Here is a 16719-nt window from a genome sequence, read left to right on the forward strand (position 1 = left end):
TAAAAAAATATAGATGAGGAGAAGTAAATCAACTTGCCTTATTAATTGTGTAATCGGATGGTCCTCTTGCAACTACCAAGGACGAGTCAGTGTTCAACTCTTTTGAAGAAGGAGAGAATGATGCGGACTTCTCCAACACAAGGTCCGGAATGGGAGCGAAGAAGAGAATGGGAGTGAAAAACCCTCACTCGACATGTGGCACTACCCACACGACGTGTGAGGTTGAAGCTACAGGGAAGACAGAGGAAATTAATTCCCACACGGTGTGTCAGGGGGGATACGCCATGTGGAGCTCGGATGAAAAGTAAGGGAGCTCCTAGAACTAGCCACTCGGTGTGCCACAACTCCATACGTCGAGTGACTTGAAGATTGGGCAAGAGTTGTGCGCTGATGTTGGCCACACGTCGTGTGGCACCTCCACACATCGTGTGCCCTAGCCATTTCAGCCATCCGAACAAATGGACATTGTTGTCAGTTTTTCTGCTCATTTCTGTAATTTATTGTTTTTCTATTAATGTAATTACTGTCTTGCCATTTATGGATAATAACCTAAATATCACTTAACCCTTTATCCCCTCCTTATCCATATTCTTTCTTTATTGATTTGTAACCCTAATTGGGACATTTAGGTCTTCTGCTTCAAAATTAAAAGAGGTATATAAACCTCCTTATTTGTACTGAAGAGCATCTTTTATGAATTAATAAAAAATCAACATCCATTGGAGTTTGTTCATCTTTTCTCTTGCGATTACTTGTTTAAGCTACGTTTGAGAAGAAACTCTTTGTGGTTTAATATCAAAACCAAATAGTAATTATATGGGGATAAGAATATGTGGTTACTTAATATATGTTACGAATAGTCATGTGTCGATAGAGATATGTGTAACATCCGTATCAAATTCTGTTTTATTTAATTAATATTTAACTATAATAGACAGTTAAAACGTCATTAAAAACAAGCAGTTGTTATAAACACACTGATTTATTAATTGACCAATATTTACATCTCAAAATTTAATAAATGATTTTATACTTTAACTATATCCTGCAACGTAGTCTAATATACTGGTCATTCTAACAGTTGTACCGCTAGTCAATTAATACCTTTAACCTGAAAGGAAAACTAGTAGATAGTGGGATGAGCTTGGGGGCTCAATAAGACAGTTAATTACATGTATAGTACAACCACATGCGCATAAAATTCAGTTTACATGTATTTAATAATTAATAGATGACCAAACATCAAAACACGACCTCTACCCTCTACTATTTATTTATTAACATCTGTTTAAGGGCCCCACTTGCCAAGTAAAAGTATACTCAATGGTTCACCGATCGATTCAAACTATCACAATTTCAATTACGATCTCATCATATTATATATCCACAGCACATGATACCATCCCCTATCAGGTATCCCCGCACCACCCTAGTGTCTAGCAAAAACAGCACGAAGTATCTCCTGCATCCCGAGATATTCCGACGCTAGCCTCAAGGACAAGTGCCTAGCGAATCAGATCTCAACTCAACCATATATACCATTAATACGTACTCGGATGAACCATTGAATATATTTTCGTCAAGACAAACTATTAATTATCCTCAATTTCTTTCATTTACCGAACATATCCAACATTCGTTTTCCTCAATAATAATTATTTCATGATATTTAATATCACACTAATATGTATGCAACTAGCCACATTCATTAAGCAAGTCACAACAGCCACATAGTTTCAACCATCATCAATAACAAAAAGCCACAGACGTCATCAATCGGTTCATATTCACAAAATTAACACATCAATCAACGAACCGCATCAACTACCAATTTAACAATCAAGTACAAAGAACATACAAATAAATATAATTAGGCATATAATTAACTACTTGCCTCTACTTCGAAAAAAACGCTAAATTACTAGGCCACGATAATCTATCTTCAAATTATACATGTGTTCAGAATATCAAAATAGGGTTTGTCGTCCCCTTCCAAACAAATAAGCAGAGAAAAAAAAAAATATATATATATATATATATGGGGTTGTTTTTAATGGTGAGCACTAAATTATCTCCATGGGTGGTGAGTGTTTAATATCCATTGGATCAAGATCTAATGGTCCATAATTTAAGTTGTGATTTAATATTAAAAGGGGTTTTACCTGATGACATGTCAGTTGTAACTTGGAATATTGTGCTTTGAAAAACGTTTTCTCTTTCCTCAAGATATAACACTACAAAAAAATTGGCATTTTATGACACTTTTCTTTGTTACGCACAAAATTTCGTCACTGATAATTGCTTAACCATGACAAAAATTAAAATTTGTCACCATTTTTAGCTTTTGTTGACAAACTTAACATGTGTCTCAATTAATATACATTTTTGTAACTATATAATACATTTCATTACGATAAAGTAAATATCGTCACTTACAAATTTGGAGGGAGCAAATGGTACAAAAAAATTGGAGGAAAAAGTTTTTTCTTGACGACATAAAGTTCATTAATGACAATTATATCGTCATGGTAAAAAAAAACTATTTTATGACATTTTTTATTCGTCATAATTTAATAAAAACAAACGCAACAATGTAGATTTCGTCACAAATTAAATTTTGTGGTGACATTGTTGAGATATTATCATGTATTTTAATGTGTTTGTATGACGATATACAGTAATTGTCATCATTATGTTAGTTGATGATGATTATTTTTATCATCACTATATATAATAATTTTTGTGATGATTTTTTTTTTGTCATAATATAATAGAAAAGAACGTGACAACTTAGATTACATCACATATTTTTATATAGTAGAAAAGAATGTGATAACTTTGATTACATCATATATTTCTATTTTATGGTGACATTATTAAGATATTGTCATGTATTTTAACGCATTTTAATAACACTATATATGGATTGTCACCATTATGTAATTAATGTTGATTTTATATCGTGATTTATATAATGGTTAAGAGTTTCAATCATTTAACTTGGAGATTTCGAGAGTCCTAATGTGTGCAAAAACTTTATTAGGAGATGATTCACCTGAAGAATGTCTGACGAGTCTTAAACCGAGTTATCAAATAAACTCTAAAATTTGATAAATTTATTAAAGAAAAACATAATTTCACCATTATCTTTTTTCTAAGGCAAGAGGTAAACATAAGGTAAAATTTCATTGACGAAAAAGTAAGGTAAAAAATTATTGAAATTTGTTTGGATAAAAAAAACTTTTCTCCAATTTTTTTTGAATTGATATATTTAACTATTTAACATTTTAAAAAATAAAAATAAATATTAATATTAAAATATAATTTAGTAAAGAAAATTACGAGATAGGGATTCAGTTTCTATCACATAGACATTAATGGCCATGTAGTATTTGATCATTCACCGTTAGATCTAGGCTTATTAAAATTCGAATGTGGAGATTCAAAGTATCTTAAGGTTTAGATTTAATAATCCTAAATCTAACGGTAAATTAAAAAAGTTATTTGATCATTAAGGTCTATGTGAACAATGTTGATATGAATTATGGTTATAAATTTTAGGGTAAATAATTTATTAGTCCCCTAGTTTTTACCTAACACACTGTTTAGTCCCTCTATTTTGAAAAACACATTAGAGGATTCCTAGCTTTTGTCAATATTAACCCTTTGGTCCCTTTGTCTAGTTTTTTTAGACTTGTTATTGATATATTTTAGCATAAATAGATATATAAAATAACAGAGTAACATGGTCAACTTGTATTATACTGCGGTTGTCCTAAAAGCTAAGAAATGTTAGATTAAAAATCTAAAAAAAATAGATAAAAGGACCATAAGGTTAATATTGGTAAAAGATATGGACCTTAAAATGTGTTTTTCAAAATAAGGGGACTAAACAGTGTGTTAGGTAAAAACTAGGGGACTAATAAATTATTTACCCTAAATTTTAACAAAAATTCTTTTAAATGAAAGATTTCACAATTTAAAATCCAATTAGTTAGGGCCAAGAACATAACCCAAACCCAATAACCCTATCATTAAAAACCTCTTTTCCTTCCCCCTATTTATGTCATCGTGTCATGTAAGTCCCCCTCTCATCACATCTCATTAAGGCAGTTGCTTCCCACGTCTAGCATTCCGCCATCTCCATTGCCCCTTTTCAACTCAATATTCCCGTCTCTGCATCCGCGAGCAATCACTCAGATCAGAGTCCAAACTCTCAATGTTTCTCATTTCCAGGGTAACCATGTCTTTCTTGTCTCTTTCACTTCTATTTTTCCTCTGCTTTCTTGCTCTCTCTCTCTCCTGTTTTCTTTTCACTCACATTGTTGAAAACTATATTTTTTTGTTGTTTGTTCTCTATATGTCGATTTCTCATTCGTTCTCCGAGTTGGTTTGAAGCCTTGTGGGTTTGATTTGAGTTTCTTTGAATGGAAGAAGAAAATTATAAAGGCAACAAATCTTTCTCTCGTTCTTTTTCTTCTTCTCGATTTTCCTTAATGACTTTCTTTTAATGTACTTTTTTCTCTGTTTCTTACTATTTCTTCTATTTCAGTTTCTCTAAATGAAATGACTACGCAAAATCCATTGTTAAATGGTTCTGTAAACACAAAGACCTTTTGATAAAAAGGTTAGATTCAGGTAGTAACTCTACTGCAAATTGAATGATATGATTGATGGTTGATATGAAGTTTGGAGTTCCTGGGTTTAAAAGGTGAAATGGTAGATGCCACTATTTGTGGTTCTTGATGATAATATTAATAACAGGTTCTACAATTTGATTTTTTCTAAAAGAATTACATATACTAATATTTAACAATTTGTATTCACTATAATTTTTCTTTTGGTAGAAGGAAGTGATTATCGTTGCGTAGATGAACAAATTTAGAAATGAAAGCAGAAATGTGCTTGGTTTTTATCTGAAGAAATATGGAAACTAAGAGAGGAAATTTGTGCAGCAAAAAAAATAGAAGAATATAGATCAAAATTTCTTCTCTTTTTCGTTTTATTATTTTATGGGTTGTTGTACTGTAATATTGGGTTCAGATATAACAAATTAGAGTTTATTATTATTAATATTATCATTTTATTTCATAGCCCATTTACATGTCATTTCTTTAATTTGATGAACGAGCAAAAAATGAGTATATCATTATTAATATTTTAAATAATTAAAAGAACAATTTTAATAAATTTAAGAATGAAATATATTTATATATTAAACAATTAATTTACTATCAACCGAGTTAGGTAAACAACATCAATTATTTGTCATAAATTATTATTCTCAATGAGAAATTAAATTTTAATATGACGGAACTTTAACTTTATTGTGACAATCATAATATCACTAAAATTATATATTTTCTTAGTCATTTTGATATTTGTCACCATAACTTATGATTTTTGTGACAAAAATGTGAATTTGTAGTTTAAAAGTTTAACAAATAGTGACGAAATACAATATTTGGTAACGAAGAATATCCAGTAAAGATGACGAAATGAACGTCATAAAAATTGAAAGATAATACGACATATTCATATTTTTGTCATATAAAAACAAATTATTTGTGACAAAATTAAAAATCGTCATATATACCAAATACCACGCTCATACCGTGACGATCATTGTGATGATAAACTTTCGTCATCTATTATCTATTGTGACAAAAAATTACGTTTTAGTGACAAATATTGTACGTCATGAAATGATGAATTTCTTGTAGTGTAACCAACTTCCAAGAAATAATTTTTATTCCCGGATGTTTTTATTTTACATAAGAAGACGTCTTCTTTTAAGTAATTTTGTATTCGTCTAATCAATGTTATATGCATTAAATCTTAATAAATGATTATTCATTGGGAACAGGAAAAACTTGACATTGAGAATATACAACATTACTTATGATAACCAAATACAACATTAATGATGTTCTAATTAATGGTGTTGTACCCCTATTTTTTTTGAAATAAAGAACTTTATATTAATTTAAATCTGAACGAAGAACATCAAACAAAAAAGTAGGAGGACTGTCCCACTCACTACGTACAGACTTAGACCTGACCGCCCTAGCTAGAGTATGAGCTGCCTGATCCGCTGAACGTTTAACAAAAGAAATAGCTATAAAATCTAAATCTTGCATAATAGAAAGACAATCTTGAATGATATCAGATAAATAAGAAAACTGCACCGACGGTTGTGTGATTGCCATCACTACTGATAAACAATCAGTTTGAATTGTAACCCGTCGTTATGGAATGGATTTCAACCAGGATAACGCCTCACGTACTGTTATAGCCTCGGCTATAATTGGTTCAAAATGCCACTCAATTGCACAATGCATTGCAAATTCACACTGGCCCTGATGATTTCTGATTAAGAATCCAACAGAACAGTATCCATCCTCTTTGAACGTACCTGCGTCGACATTAAAATACCAATGATTCTCAGGTGGCCTCTGCCAGGTAGCGTTTGCTGCTGTCGGGTAACTCATAGGAATTACTCGTGTTGCTTGTGCCTTCCGCCAGCTTTCTAATTCCTGTTGTGCTTCAAACACTATCTGATTTGGAGATGTACGTTTTCGATCCTAGACATATAGGTTTTGTGCCTTCCATAATGACCAGATTATCATTACCACTGCTGCAGCTGCCATTTTATTCAATTTGTTCAATTCTGTTGCCAGCCACACTCGAATTGATCCCACTCTCCGCATCCGATTATCACCAAAAAATACCTCCCATGTACCAGAGGCGATCGGACATTGAAGAAATATATGCTCCTCATCTTCACCAACTGATTGACAACACTTGCATATATTATCAATTAAAACATGTCTGCGAATTAGATTGGATGCCGTAGGAAGTGTATTAGCGAAAAAACGCCAAATGCAATTTCTGACTCGAGGAGGTACCTTCAACGCCCAACATACATTCCAATCCACTGGTTGAGGGGTAGTAGTAAGCAAGGGATTATCAATTCGGTATCCACTACTAACAGTGTACATCCCATTCTGATTAAACATCCAATACCATCCATCTGTTCGGCCCATATCTCTTTGAGGAATAGCCATAATCAGTTGCCTGTCACGATTATTAAAATGCTGATTGAGTATTTGTTGATTCCAAAGTCCAGAATCAAGTAGCAGACTGCGTACCATTTCTGGCGGATGAGCAAGAGGAATCGGGCTTGTTGGAGTCGGATGTACCGAATCCGGTAGCCAAGGATCCATCCATATATTTATCAATCTTCCATCACCAACTTTGCATCGGATTCCTTTACACAACAATTCACGGCCAGCAATAATACTACGCCAAATAAAAGACGGATTATGACCATAATCTGCTGATAAAAATGAAGTATTGGGATGGTATCTGGCTCGTAATAACCTTACAACCAGCGAGTTTGGGTTTTGTAATATCCTCCAGCCTTGTTTTGCTAACAACGCTAAATTAAAGGTATGAAGATTTCTGAACCACATTCCACCATTGCATTTTGGTCGACATAATATCTCCCAACGCTGCCAATGAATACCAGAGTGCATTGTTCCTGAAGATTCCCACCAGAATTTATTGAGCATTCGGTTAATGTCTGAACAGATTTGTATCGACATCAAGAACACGCTCATAATGTATGACGGAATAGATTGCAAAACCGATTTAATTAAAATCTCATTGCCTGCCCTTGAGAGAAATTTTTCTTTCCATCCAATGATTCTATTCCATATTCGCTCCTTCAGATACTTAAATACTCTAAGTTTACCTCTTCCAACTGATATTGGTGCACCTAGATAACATCCCATATCCATTACCTCCTGCACCCCAAGTACTGAAGTTACACTTTCTCTCACTGTATTATTCAAATTCTAACTGAAGAATAGTGTGGATTTATCAAAATTTATCTTCTGACCTGATGCCAATTCATAAGCTTGAAGAATTCCTTGAATGATAGAAGCTTCCTGTAAGTTTGCACGGAAAAACAAATAACTATCATCCGCGAAGAATAAATGGGATATTGAAGGTGCAGTATTAGCAATTCGACAACCATGTAGTTCTCCTTGGTTTTCTTTTTCCTGAATAAGTGCTGATAATCCTTCACTGCAAACCAAAAATAGGAAAGGGGACAGTGGATCCCCCTGGCGTATTCCTCTTGATGGTATAATTGGCCCAATTTCATTACCACCATGAGTGATGGTATATCTGACAGATCTGACACACATCATTAGCCAATTAATCCATACTGTATCAAAACCCATTTTTTCCATTATATTCTGTAAGAATTGCCATTCAACCCTGTCATAAGCCTTACTCATATCTAATTTAAAAGCAGCAGTACCATGCTTCCCTTGTCTCATGCCTTTCAACTTATGTATAACCTCATAAGCCACAATGATATTATCCGTAATCAGTCTATTAGATAGGAAAGCACTTTGATATTCAGAAATGAGCTTAGGTAGCACTTGTTTAAAGCGATTTGCTATAGCTTTGGATAGAATACGAATAATAACATTACATAAAGCAATAGGGCGCAAATCGGTTACCTTGTCAACTGTCGCTTTCTTTGGTATCAACACAATCAGAGTATCATTCATTGGTGTTGGTATATGCGTATTCTGTAAGATCATATGACAGGTTTTGGTTACGTCAGACCCAATCACACCCCAGAAATGTTGATAAAATGCCGGATTTAACCCATCAGGTCCTGGGCTTTTATCTGGGTGCATGGAAAAGCAGGCTGCCTTAATCTCTTCATCAGTAAATGTTGAAATAAGTGCTTCATTGTCAATCTGTGTAACCTTGGATTGAATTAGTGATGTTATTGGTGTGTTGGAACAGCCCCGAGATGTAAAGATATCGCTGTAATAATCAATCAACAGTTGCGACATTCCTGTATTCCAGTCCCGCCACTCACCATTGTCATCTCGTAATTGGGTGAAATTGTTCCATTTCTGTCTGGCTGAAGCATGTAGATGAAAATATTTGGAATTAGTATCTCCTTCCTGCAGCCAGAATAGTTTTGCTCTTTGTTGCCAGAAATCAGCCTGCTGCTGAATCACTTTGTCATATGCCACTGAAGCAATTCGATACTGCTCAATCCCATATCTGTCTCTACTTATTACCTTAGAATTGTAAGCTCAATTTATAAATTTTTAGGATTATAAACTCAATTTGTAAATCCTTAGGATTCCAAGATCAATTTGTAAATCCTTAATTTTTTTTATTTCTCTAAGCATTCATTTATTTATAAACAATCATTAAACTTATAATCTCTATAATTCATATATTTAAACTCACACAAACGTAATGTAACGTAACGTAAATATTACTGAACAGAAAATTTTACGGAACTCAAACATCACTGAACTGAAATATTACTGAACTTAAATATTACTGAACTGAAATATTTTGAATTGAAACATCACTCAACTGAAACATCACTCAACTGAAACATCACTCAATTGAAACATCACTGAACTGAAACATTACTGAACTGAAATATCACTGAACTGAAACATTACTGAACTGAAATATCACTGAACTAAAACATTACTGAACTGAAACATCACTAAACTGAAATATTACTTAACTCAAATATTACTGAACTAAAACATCACGAAACTGAAATATCACTGAGCCGAAACATTACTGGACTGAAATGTTACTAAACTAAAACATTATTGAAATGAAACTTCACTCAACTGAAACATTACTGAACTGAAACATTACTCAACTGAATTATTACTAAACTAAAATATTACTGAACTGACTGAAAAATCACTGAACTGAAACATTACTGAACTGAAATATTACTAAACTGAAACATCACTGAACTGAAATATTTTGAATTGAAACATCACTGAACTGAAACATTACTGAACTGAAATATTACTGAACTGAAATATTTTGAATTGAAACATCCCTCAACTGAAACATCACTGAACTGAAACATTACTAAACTAAAATATCACTAAACTGAAACATCAATAAACTGAAATATTACTAAACTCAAATATTACTGAACTGAAACATCACGAAACTGAAATATCACTAAGCTGAAACATTACTGAACTTAAACATTACTAGACTGAAATATTACTAAATTAAAACATTATTGAAATGAAACTTCACTCAACTAAAATATTACTGAACTGAAATATTACTCAACTGAAACATTACTGAACTGAAATATTACTGAACTGAAAGATTACTAAATTAAAACATCACTGAACTGAAATACCACTAAACTGAAACACCACTGAACTGAAATATTACTAAAATGAAATATTACTGAACTGAAATATCACCAAAATGAAATATTAATTAATTGAATATCACTGAACTGAAACATCACTCAACTGAAACATTACTGAACTGAAATATTACTGAACTGAAACATTACTGAACTAAAACATCACTGAACTGAAATACTACTAAACTGAAACATTACTCAACTGAAATATTACTGAACTGAGACCTCACTAAACTAAAACATTGTCGAATTGAAACATTACTGAACTGAAATATTACTGAACTAAAAGATCATTGAACTGAAATATTACTGAACTGAAACACCACTGAACTGAAATATTACTAAACTGAATATCACTAAACCAAAACATCACTGAACTGAAACGTCACTGAACTAAAATATCACTAAACTTAAACATCACTTAACTGAAATATTACTAAACTGAAACCTTACTCAACTGAAACATTACTGAACTCAAACATCATTGAACTGAAACATTACCGAATTGAAACATTACTAAACTGAAACATTACTGAACTAAAATGTTACTGAACTAAAACATCACTGAACTCAAATATTACTGAATTGAAACATCACTAAATTAAAACATCATTGAACTGAAACATCACTGAACTGAAATATTACTAAACTGAAATATCACTAAATTAAAACATTACTGAACTGAAACATTACTAAACTAAAACATTACTGAACTGAAATATTACTGAACTAAAATATCACTGCACTCAAACTTCAGTGAACTAAAATATTACTAAACTGAAACATCACTGAACTGAAACATTACTGAACTCAAAGATTACTAAACTGAAACATTACTAAACTCAAATATTACTGAAGTGAAATATTACTGACTTCAAACATAACTAAACTCAAACATCACTCAACTGAAGCATTACTGAACTGAAACATTACTAACCTGAAACATTACTAAACTGAAACATTGCTGAACTGAATTATTACTGAACTGAAATATTATTGAACTAAGACATCAATGAACTGAAATATTACTAAACTGAAACATTAATCAACTAAAATATCACTGACTGAAATATTACTAAACTCAAATATTACTGAACTGAAATATTACTTACTTCAAACATAACTGAACTCAAACATCACTCAACTGAAACATTATTGAACTGAAACATTACTAACCTGAAACATTACTAAACTGAAGTATTACTGAACTGAAACATCACTGAAATATTACTGAACCAAAATATTTCAGTTCAGTAATGTTTGAGTTTATTGATGTTTCAGTTCAGTGATGTTTCAGTTCAGTAATGTTTCAGTTTAGTAATATTTGAGTTTATTAATGTTTCAGTTTAGTAATATTTCAGTTTAGTAATAATACAATACAGCGATGTTTTAATTCAGTAATGTTTCAGTTCAGTGATGTTTCAATTCAGTGATGTTGTAGTTAAGTAATTTTTAAGTTTAGTGATGTTTCAATTCAGTAATGTTTCAGATTAGTGATGTTTTAGTTCAGTGATGTTTCAATTCAGTGATGTTGTAGTTTAGTATTATTTAAGTCTAGTGATGTTTCAGTTCAGTAATGTTTCAGTTCAGTGATGTTTCAGTTCAGAAATATTTCAGTTCAGTAATGTTTCAATTTAGTAATGTTTCAATTCAATGATATTTCAGTTCAGAGATGTTTCAGTTCAGTAATGTTTCAATTTAGTAATGTTTCAATTCAGTGATGTTTCAGCTCAGTAATGTTTCAATTTAGTAATATTTCATTTCAATGAAGTTTCAATTCAGTAATGTTTCAGTTAGTAATATTTCAGTTCAGTAATGTTTCAGTTCAGTAATATTTTAGTTCAATAATGTTTCATTTATTAATATTTCGGTTTAGTGATTTTCAGTTCAGTAATTTTTCAGTTCAGTAATGTTTCAGTTTAGTGATGTTTCAGTTCAGTGATATTTCAGTTCAGTAATATTTCCGTTTAGTAATGTTTGAGTTCTGAAATGTTTCAGTTTAGTAGTGCCTTAGTCATCTTATCTCTGATGTTGTTGCATATAGTTTTTAAAAGCCTATCAAAGTTTCTAGAAATGGGACATGGTTTCCCATATTTTCTTTGTGGATGATATTATCCTTATGTCTGAAGTGTCTTTAACTTAGGCGTATGTTTTGAAGCATTTTTTGTATCATTTTTTTAATAGTTCGAGGCAAAAGGTCAGTTGTTGAGCGATTTCCGCAAGTGCACGGTATACGCTTGTAGTAATAAAAGATATCGATCCCACAAGGAACGTTTTTTAACAAAAACTTATTTTGAATTGGTTAAATTTACTTTTAAGGCTTATAATATGGAAAATCGTTAAATCGGATTTGGTTTTGAAATTGCTAGAATAAGAATTAGATTAGAGTATACAAATGTTAGAAATCACTTCTGATTTAGGGATAAATTTACAAAACAGAAACGTTTAGTTCTTTAGAAAAGTAAACAAATGTATTCGTTTGCATTAAGCAAAAAAAAAACAACTTTAAACTTTATATAAATTATAACAATGAAATAAACGTCGATTCCTCTAATTTTAGGGCTTTGAACTGCAGTCAATCCTCCTACGGTCGGGTTAGATTGCTACCTTAACCAAATTGATACTCTACTGATGATATCAATTTGCCTAAGTGTTCAACAAAGTTTCCTTGTAAAGATTTTGAATTTAACTACGTTTTAATGAAAACACCAGAACTCACTTCGGATCATTTACCAAAATGCTACATAAAAATCTATCGAATAGAATGAACTTTATTAGATAAAATATGAATTTGATACAAGTTTATAGAGAACAAGAAGCATGGAAACTTTCGACGACTTGCAAGTGAACGGGTTGTCAATCCTTTCCTTGGGTTTCGTTAGAGTTTGTCAGGCTCAGGGGCGGATCCTCTACTAAATCTTCTCGCTGTAACTTCGTAATAGAGATACGGTCGGCTGCTACCAAAATCTAAACTAATATTAACAAATCTAAATGTTACTGTGTTTGTAATTATTTGATAAACAATGTGTGTACATCATATTGCTTTTTACAGAATATAACTCTAAACTCTGAATCGCTTGACTCAGAATTCTTGCATTAATTCTATACTAATCTTCTCTTTTTTTCTATATCTCCAACTCTCCATCAACTCTTTATTTATAGATGTTGAAGAGTCATGATTGAAGTGTCGTGTCCGTTGTGAAGGGTCGTATCCTCTGCGAAGGGATGTTTCTATCCACCCGAACGAACGCGTTTCGTCGAAAACGAATGTGTGCGAATGGCTCTCCAGGAATTTCTGAACTTGCTGAGAATGGGGGAGCAAATATTTGGTCTTCGAAATCGTCAAGGGAAGAAGCTGGTGACGCGTGTCGCGACCGAGAATGGAGGATTCTCGGTCGCGACACGGAGTATTTTCCATTTCTTCGACTTCGTCCTCGTCCTCGTTTTGGCGTGTTTGATCTTCGTCGTCTTTGACTCCTTTTGTAGGGTTTTTCTTTCGTTTTTAGGCTCTTTTCGTTCCTATTTGGATTTTACCAAATATTTAGGTACCTTATAAGAAAGAAACATATCCGAAAGTAAAAGTATTCTAAACAGGTATAAATAGTATGAATTCGAAGCAAAACTGATGTAATTATTGATGATATTTTAGGTATGTTTTGGGCTTAACATCAGTTTATCTAAATCTCGTGTTTTCTTTTCTACTAATACTTCTAACAAGCTTCAAAATCACTTTTGTTCGGAGTTAGGCTTTAGGAGAACTACCAAGCTTGGTAAATATCTGGGTATGCCCTTTCAGTTTAGTAATGTTTCAGTTTAGCAATGTTTCAGTTTAGCAATATTTTAGTTTAGTATTGTTTCAGCTCAGTGATGTTTCAGTTTAGTAATATTTTGGTTCAATGATGTTTTAGTTCAGTGATGTTTCAATTCAGTGATGTTTCAGTTTAGTAATATTTAAATTTAGTGATGTTTTAAGTCAGTAATGTTTTAGTTCAGTGATGTTTCAGTTCAGTAATATTTTAGTTGAGTGATATTTCAGTTCAGTAATGCTTCAGTTCAGTAATGCTTCAGTTCAGTAATGCTTCAGTTTAGTAATGTTTCAGTTTAGTAATATTTCAGTTCAGTAATGTTTCAGTTTGGCAATGTTTCAGTTCAGTGAAACATCACTAAACTAAAACATCACTGAACTGAAACATCACTGAACTGAAACATTACTGAACTTAAACATTGTTAAACTGAAACATTATTGAACTGAAACATCACTCAACTGAAACATTACTAAACTGAAACATTACTAAACGTAAACATTATTAAACTGAAACATTACTAAACTGAAATATTACTGAACTTAAAAATTTCTGAACTGAAACATCACTCAACCAAAACATCACTAAACTGAAATATTACTGAACTGGAACATCACTAAATTGAAACATCACTCAACTAAAACATCTCTAAACTGAAATATTACTGCACTGAAACATTACGAAACTGAAATATTACTAAACTGAAACATTACTGAACTGAAATATCACTGAACTAAAATAATGTAATGTAACGTAACGTAACGTAACGTAACGTAACGTAACATAATGTAACTTTACATGATGTAACTTGATATAACGTAACGTGACATAACGTAACATAAGTAATCTAACATAATGTGACGTAATATAACGTAACGTAAGAATTATAAGCTCAATTTATAAATCCTTAGGATTGTAAGCTCAATCTATAAATTCTTAGGATTGTAACCTCAATCTATAACATAACATAATATAATGTAATGTAACATAACGTTATGTAACGTGACGTAATGTAACCTTATATAACGTAACGTAACGTTACGAGATGTAATGTAACATGATGCAACGTGACGTGACATGACATGACGTGACGTAACGTGAGGTAACGTTACATAACGTGACGTGACAAAACACAACGTAACATCACGTAACATGGCATAACTTAGATTAATGTAACATAACCTAAAGTAATATAACATAACATAACTTAGATTAACGTAACATAACTTAACGTAATGTATCTTGATGTAATATAACATAACGTACGTTAGATTAATGTAACGTAACTTAACGTGACGTAACATAACGTAACTTAACGTGATGTTACGTAACGTAACTTAACGTTACCTAACGTTACGTAACCTAACGTTACCTAACGTTACGTAACTTAACGTGACGTAACATAATAAATATAAGCTCAATTTATAAATCATTAGGATTGTAAGCTCATCTATAATTCCTTAGGATTGTGAGCTCAATTTAAAAATCCTTAGGTTTTTTTTATTTCTTTAAGCTTTCATTTGTCTATAAACAGTCAATGATTTATCAATCTGTAACGTAACGTAGCGTACCGCAACGTAACATAACGTAATGTAGCATAACGCAACGTAACATAACATTACCTAAATAATCATTGAACTTACAATCCCTAATGTAACGTAACATAACATAACTTAATAATGTAACGTAATTTAACGTGACGTAATGTAACGTAAAGTAACTTAATGTTACCGAACATAATGTAACTTAACATGACGTTAATAAATATAAGCTCAATTTATAAATATTTAGCATTGTAAGTTCAATTTATAAATACTTAATAATATTGTAAGCTCAATTTGTAAATCTTTAGGGTTTTTTTTTATTTTTTTAAGCTTTTTCGTTTATTTACAATCATTGAGCTTACAATCTCTAACGTAACATACATAATAAATATAAGCTCAATTTATAAATATTTAGAATTATAAGCTCAGTTTATAAATTCTTAGTTTCTTTGCTAGTTAAATTTGTGTTACCTAATAAGAGACAAAAAAAAAAAATAGAATTATTAATAAAGAAAGACAATAATTTGACCCTACACAAATATTTGTGTAATTAATAGGCTTGTATCTCTTTTTTTTCTCCTTTTCACTATTTCCAAAGCATTTTATGTATTTGTGGCATTAAATTCATACCATTCAAAACAAAGTTGTTTTGGTTGTTTTTTTTGTTCATCAATTTTTCATTTTTCATTTTATTATTTAAAACACAAAACAATCCTTATGGTTCTTTACTATAAGTTCACTATAATCCTATGGTTTATTAAATTTTCATCATATTATTATCATTCCAAATTTTTGTCTTTTAATTTTATTTAGAAACTTTGATATATTATTAGTAATTGAAATATTTAAATTTAGTCATTTTTAGAAACTTTGATATATTAGTAGAATTGAAATATTTAAATTTAATCACATTATTACATCCAGAATTTTGATATTTAATTTTAGTAAAAAATATGAAAATAAACTTTGTGATTTGTTTAATTGGTAAAAACAGCCATGTGGTTTGAAAATTTACAAAAAGGGATCCAAGATTTGTAAAGATTTTAATTATGTGAGTCATTTTTTTGGAATAAGAGCCAAGTTTAATCTTAGCGTTCTATGGAAAGTTCATATTAGCTCTAACATATAA

Source organism: Euphorbia lathyris, chromosome 10 (assembly GCF_963576675.1).
Source record: "Euphorbia lathyris chromosome 10, ddEupLath1.1, whole genome shotgun sequence".
NCBI lineage: Eukaryota > Viridiplantae > Streptophyta > Magnoliopsida > Malpighiales > Euphorbiaceae > Euphorbia > Euphorbia lathyris.